This window comes from Hydra vulgaris, chromosome 07, assembly GCF_038396675.1.
Source record: "Hydra vulgaris chromosome 07, alternate assembly HydraT2T_AEP".
Classification (NCBI taxonomy): Eukaryota; Metazoa; Cnidaria; class Hydrozoa; order Anthoathecata; family Hydridae; genus Hydra; species Hydra vulgaris.
This window is the reverse complement of record NC_088926.1, coordinates 572,740-580,000: the sequence shown is the minus strand read 5'-3', so window position 1 is coordinate 580,000 and position 7,261 is coordinate 572,740. Positions and strand designations below refer to the sequence as shown.

Here is a 7,261-nt window from a genome sequence, read left to right as displayed (position 1 = left end):
ATGCATTTTTTTGCATGGTTGTGAAATGCATGAAAGATTTCAATCTTATTTTTCTTTTTAGAAACATTAGTGTCACAAACAAAAAAATTAAATTTGGTCAATCGTATGAAGAGAGCTCTAATAGACTAGCATAAAAATTTATTTATTATGTTTTTGTATGTTTAAATTGTAAATAAACACAAAATGTGAAATACACAAATTGTAAATTGTAAATTAAATTGTAAATACACAAAATTGTATTCTTAAATTGTAAATTAACACAAAATGTTTAAACTTTGAGTTATTTATCCAGATCTAGGCTGTTAGATCTAAGTTTTTATTTGTAAAAAGGTTTTTATAGTATCACATAAATTATTTACTTAAATAACTTTTACGTAAAAAAAGGTTTTTAGAAACAACGTTAAAAACGCTGAAACGTTTTATTTAGACTTAACAAAAACAAATAAAAAACGTTTTTTAGTAAAACGATCGTTCACCGCTTTATATAAACGTTTAAAAAATCAATAAAAAACGCTTTTGAAGGACCCTTAAAAAACGTTCACAAAACCTTTTTTAAAAAAACGTCCGGTCACCGTTTCATATGGACGTTTAAAAAACCTATGAAGAACGTTTTTACGGGACCATTACAAAACGTTCGCAAATCGTTCTTGTGCCCACTGGGAAGGCCTTTCATATAAATTCTTCAGCTGTGTATAAAGTTTAAAAAACTATAAAAACCTCTTTATATTGAACTTCCTATAAAAAGAATCCTTTACACCCCGATATCAAATATACAGAAGAACAATCTAAAATTTCAAATTTGGAAACCACACAGTACCAATTGTAAACTTTTTAGACATAACAGTTGTTCTACATGATAGCAGAATTATTGAAACAGATCTTTTTTTACAAACCTACAAGTTCCCATGGTTATCTAAACTACAATAGCTATCATCCTAAACATAAAAATGAAAATATATTTTTTATATTAGCTAAGCGGATCATTTGTTTTGTGTCTAATCCAACAAAAATGGAAATCAGACTTCAATAACTAAAACAACTTTTAGCTCGATGCAATTACCCTATAAAAACATTAATAATGATTTTAAAGCTTGACTACAAAGACCAGCACCTCAAAAAAGATAAAATAACAAAATTATACCTTTTGTAAAAAAAAACTTGCAAATATTAATTTTAAAAATTTGATAACTTCTTAACATGGTATAATGAAACTATCTGTTTTAGACAATAAATTAAAAACGGTTTTTGAAAACACTTCTATCGTACTATCACAACGTTAACCAAAAATATATTTTTAGACATATAAGTACATCAAGTTTTAATAGAAAACCAGTTTTTATTAACGATGAATGCAAGGTTTTAAAAATGCATATCAAAACGTTTTATGCTATATGCTATGTATCATCAGTTTGTTAACCAGTTTAACACATAATCTGGTAAAGTATGGAACATTAAACCTTAGTGTCATGTAATTCCAAAAATATTATTTATTTTCTATCATGTATTGAAAAAACAACATATATAGGTAAAACAAATAACCTAAGATTAAAAACTAATCTACACACGCAGAACAGGTATTGGTTCAGATAAATTGCATGTTTTCACTAGTTATAAAATGAACCTTTTTAAAATTATACTAATGTTAAAACTCTCAAATGAGAATTAACTTCTTATTTATGAAGCTCACCGATAAACTCAGGGACATGACACTATGAACATATAAACAATAAAGTAATTTTCACATTACTTTTAAAAGTTCCTTACCAATAAGAATCAAGCTATATTATTGTCAATTATAGTTTTTCTATACAAACCTTAATCACATAAATTTTAAATTTTTTTATAGGTAGTTCAATATAAAGAGGTTTTAATAGTTTTGTAAATCTTATACACAGCTAAAGATTTCATAGGAAAGGCCTTTTGTGTTGAAGAAAAAGTTAAAATATTTGTTAAAATTCATCTAATAAATAAATTTTACTTATCTTAGTTTGAATAGTTTTTCTTTTGTTACTGGAAATTTTACTCATCCTCTCTCTCTCTCTCTCTCTCTCTCTCTCTCTCTCTCTCTCTCTCTCTCTCTCTCTCTCTCTCTCTTTCTCTCTAAATATATGTATATATATATATATATATATATATATATATATATATATATATATATATATATATATATATATATATATATATATATATGGATATAGATATGTATATGTGGGCTTAAAATTCCTTTATTCAAAAATTTTAACTCTCTAAAGAAATATTTCCTGAAAAAGTAAAAAGTGCTAAAGTAAAACTAATATTTAAATCAGAAGTGAAAGTGAAATTAATAATTTTAGATTAATATCAATACTTTCAACATTTTCTTAGATACTTGAGAGAATTATGCACAATAAGTTAAATAGTTTTTTTAAAGAAAGCAGTCTTATTTATTCCGAGCAGTTCGACTTTCAAAAAAATACATCAACCTAACAAGCAATATTTCACTTGGTTGAAGGAAATAAAATACTCCATTACACACAAAGAATATACATTAGGTATTTTACATTAGATCTCTCGAAAGCTTTTGATACAGTCCACCACTAAATATCATTATCAAAGCTTAAATTGTATGCCATAAGGGGTAGATCAAACAAGTGGATAGAAAGCTATTCAGATAAACGTGTGCAATTTATCTAAATAGCTGTGCGATTTATCTAAATAGTATATTACGGAGGCAATAAACTTTCTAATCTGTCTTTAATAGTGTTTGGTGTATTTCAAGGATCAATACTTGAGCCTTTGTTTTTTTAATCTATGTAAACAATCTCTAGTTGGTATCAAAAGAATTTCAGCTATAATGTTTGCTGACAATAACAACTAATTTATCTCTGGAATACCAATAAGCGAACTGTGCGTAGAAATGAACGATGGATAAGAAAAAATTTAAGAATGGTTTTAGCAAACAAACTCTCTATTAACTCAAGTAAAACGATTTTTCTTTATTTCATTTTTTTAAAAAAAAAAAAAAGTTCAATCTTCTTTTCCGAATTTGTTTGTTGAAAATAGAGAAACAAGCAGGGATAATGTTACAAAATTTTTTGGTACTTTTATTGATGAAAATTGAAAAATTGATGAGAAATTGAAAAGACAAAAAATTGATGGAATAAACATATCACTTATTTAGGTAGTAAAATATCTAAAAGTGTACGAATAATGTACCAGTTACGTTACTTATTATAAAATCCACTACTCAAACAAATCTACTATAGTTTTGTTCAAAGTTACCTAAACTACGGTAATATAGCACGAGTTAGTACCTATAAAACGAAACTCGAACCACTATATCGTAAACAGAAGCATGCTATACGTGTGATAAATTTTAAAAATTAAACAGAACACTCAATTTCATTTCTTTAACATCTTTTGTTATTGACTTACTCGTTCGGCATTGTAGTTTTTACTATTTTTAACTTTATCTAAGGGGTCATAAATTAATTTTGCGCTTGAAGTTACAATGGCTATAATGTTCATTTCTTGTTGTTTTAGCGTTTCTTCAAATTCTTTTTTGTATTCATTAGACATCTCTTTCAACATTTTTTTATCTTGAGTAAATGCCAAAACTAAATTTATATGATTGATAAAATCTTGATTCAATTATTACGATTGACAGAATCTCATTACACAGTTACTAAAATGTATCAGTATGTAGTTTTTCAGTAGTTCAGTTATCAAACTATTATCTGCCAGAGTTACGGTGAAGGTCACGGTAAGGGTTACGGTTAGGGTTAAGGTAGAGTTAAGAGTACCCTAACCCTAACCCTGACACAATCATGACTAATACAGAAATAAACTTCATTTTTGAATTCAGAATCTCTAGACCTTAAAGTGGCTTGATATTGTTAGCAAAACATTGGTTATTTAAGGAACAAGTTTTTTTGTCTATGCAGTTGCATTTTTCCAACTTTAGTCTCGCCATTTTGCTGACGGAGCGGTTATATCCTATAATTTTACGTTTGTGATGTCTTTTTTGATTTTTGTTTACTTGCGTTTGGTAGGTAAGTTTTCACTTGTATTCTGATTTACTTAAAGACTCTTCAAATGGAAGAAAGGAATTATTGAACACGTTTTCATATATTGCCATTGTCGATAATTTTAACTCAATAGTGCGAGGGATTTCTTTTATTATATTAAGTGGATGGTTTGAATCAAAATGAACATTCATAAGTTGGTTATTAGGTTTACAATATTGTTGATAAGAGCTGTTAATCATGTTGAATGTTACATCGAGATAGTTGACAATTTTAATATTACATTGGATGGGTATAAGTAGGTTGTTACTTTTAAGAATATGCTTAAAATAGTTTTTATTTTTTTCAATTTGTTCGCTGCTCTTGTTTTTAAAAATAGCAAAGCTGTTGTCTCGATATAAGCCAAAATTATTTTTATCGTAATGTTGAGAGAGCTGAAACAATATAATTAAATGTATTCTGAAATAGATTTTACATTTCATAGAATATTTACATATAGTACAAGTTCTAATTTAAAAAAAAACAACATAATAAGAAACTAAAAACAACACAAAAAACAAAACAAAAAAAAACAAACAAATGTAAAACAGTACAATACTTAAACAAAAAACGTTATGGAACAATAGTTAAGTAAGAAGTTTGATAAATTTAGTAAAAAATTGAGTTTACTTTTATACATCTATCTAGAATATAAGACTTTAATATACCTAATTAAATTATAGCAATAAAAGAGAGGTAAATTATAATAATACACAGTAACAATATTATAAATAATACAGTAATATAGTTAATAATAATAGGCAATGAAAATAAAAAACTTCAGTAATTGGTAATATTAATCAAAATAATAATAATCTAACAATAAAAATAACAATTCTATTAAAAATATAAATAATAATAACAATGACAAAAATAACAATAAAAATAATAATAACAATAATAATAATAACAATAATAATAATAATAATAATAATAATAATAATAATAATAATAATGGTAATCCTGCAGTTAAGCGGCCGAAAATAATTTTATTTTTTCGCTTGTTGCGCTTTCGTGTGAAGACTTGCTCAAAGTAGTGATTTTTTAATATAAACAAAATGAATATTTTTTTGCTTCAGTACATACATCGACTATCTTTTAGCCTGCTGCTACAAGGGAGTGCTGCTACATCGACTATCTTATAGCCTGTTGCTACAAGGAAGTGCTGCTACATCGACTAAGGGTTTGGCATGGGGCAGCATCTTTTTTTTATTATTATTATTTCACCTAATATTTCTAATGTTTAAAAAGCATCCTCTGACGAGAGCGCAACAAGCGAAAAAATAAAATTATTGTAGGCCGCTTAACAGCAGGATTACCATAATAATACTAACAAAGTTGTGGCTTCAAAGGTGCGATTGACTTCTGAAGTTGCTTGTGATCCCTATTTTCAGGTATTGATGTTGACAAATTTATATTAGAATATTACTTTTGTAACTAATAATGTCAAACTACTATTAAAGCCTTGATTATTATATGATTATATAATTTTAGCTGCAATCTGATTTTAAAAAATCTTGTTTACTTATCATTATGCTTGAAAAGGCTTGTAAGTTTTTGAACAAAGTTACGACTCATTTATAGCACAAAGTGGCTCTTTCATATACATGATAAGATAAAAGAGCTTTATCCATTTTTTTTTAAATATTTGCATGACAAATTATTACCATTATTACCTGATTTTTTTAAATTTTATATTATTACCCATTGAAGTAATTATAAAAAAATGAATAAAAAAAATTCAATCAAAAATAATTTTTTTTCGTACTTTTTAAAACTGCCCTTTCCTGCTAACTCTTACCTAGTAATAAAATAAGAACTTCATTTAATTAACTTTTGTAGTTAATGGCATTAAAGTGGAAAAATGATTGCACATTTTATATCACTGCATGTTATAATCGCTTTAAAAATTACAAGTGTTATTTAATTGATTTTACTGTTATTAAGTCTTCTGCGCGAATATTATTTAAACTAATTAAAATCACAATATTCTTCCGCAATGCTCAATAACAAGACCGTAAGGTCTTCTTTTACCTAATAGAAATTCAAAATAAGTAACAGAAGTAACAAAAATGACATTACATTATTGAATATAAAATACTTAGCGAAAGCCAAGATTTTAAAATGGTGATGGGTTTTATTTAGTTCATTAAAATAAGATTCTTATTATTTTAATAGTAAATAACATAAGAACTAGTAACTAGTATGATACGCAGATGATGTAAAGCATATATTCAAATCAAAAATCAGTTCAAAATGATTCCTGTTAAAGGTTACAATTCTTTTAATGGGAATAATTTTCTTTAATACATTTAGTTTTTTAATGTTGGTTTTTAAAAAGGAATGTCAAGTCAGGCTGGAGCCATTAAATAAAGAATCGTTTAGTTTTTAATTTTCTGTTTTTGTATTTTCCTTTTTTTGTTTTATAATATCCCAGTTATCAATTTGACATATTGATATCATTAAGAAATTAAACTATTATATATATATATATGACATCATGATAAAAGACGTTTATGTTATTAATATGATATCAAATGAAAAAATTCATTGATCCACTTTGAACTCAAAACCTGATATCATAACATAAGAAATTTATGATATCAATATGATATCAAAATAAAATCACTCATTGATATTATTCTGAACTCAAAACCTGATATCATAACATGAGAAATTTATGATATCAATATAATATCAAAATAAAATCACTCATTGATATTATTCTAAACTCAAAACTTGATATCATAATATGAGAAGTTTATGCAAAACTTGTTAGCATAATATTTCCTCTATAGTTTATTTATTTAATTATATTTTTATAAAAAAATATTTTAATGTTTGGGTAAAGCCATAACAAAAAGTAATACAGAAAATGTCTCAAATTTGTATATTGATCCTTGATATATATATATATATATATATATATATATATATATATATATATATATATATTCAGAAAGATAGAGATATGGGTTCGGCTATAGCATTGCTGTCTCTTTACAAATGGATTTTGACAGATATACAGACTTGATCTAAATGTCACTTTTTGAATGTTGCATTTTACTTCTTTTCCAAATAAAATTTAGATTTATATATCGTCTGAAAACTATGATGCGAACTGAAAATAATAAACAAAAATATAAGCAACAAAATAAAATGTAAATTATTATCTAAATATTAACAAAATAAAAGTTCTTTTTATTTTGTTAACAAAT

General features: G+C 25.6%; 1 long non-coding RNA gene across 1 annotated transcript in view; it reads left to right on the top strand.

Moving 5' to 3' along the window:
- Positions 1-191, top strand: part of LOC136082806 (uncharacterized) — a 1,462-nt gene extending 1,271 nt beyond the window's left edge. The window contains exon 3 of the long non-coding RNA XR_010639732.1: positions 62-191. This is a non-coding gene — a long non-coding RNA (uncharacterized LOC136082806). The remainder of the gene's footprint in view (positions 1-61) is intronic.
- Positions 192-7,261: the final 7,070 nt, after the last annotated feature.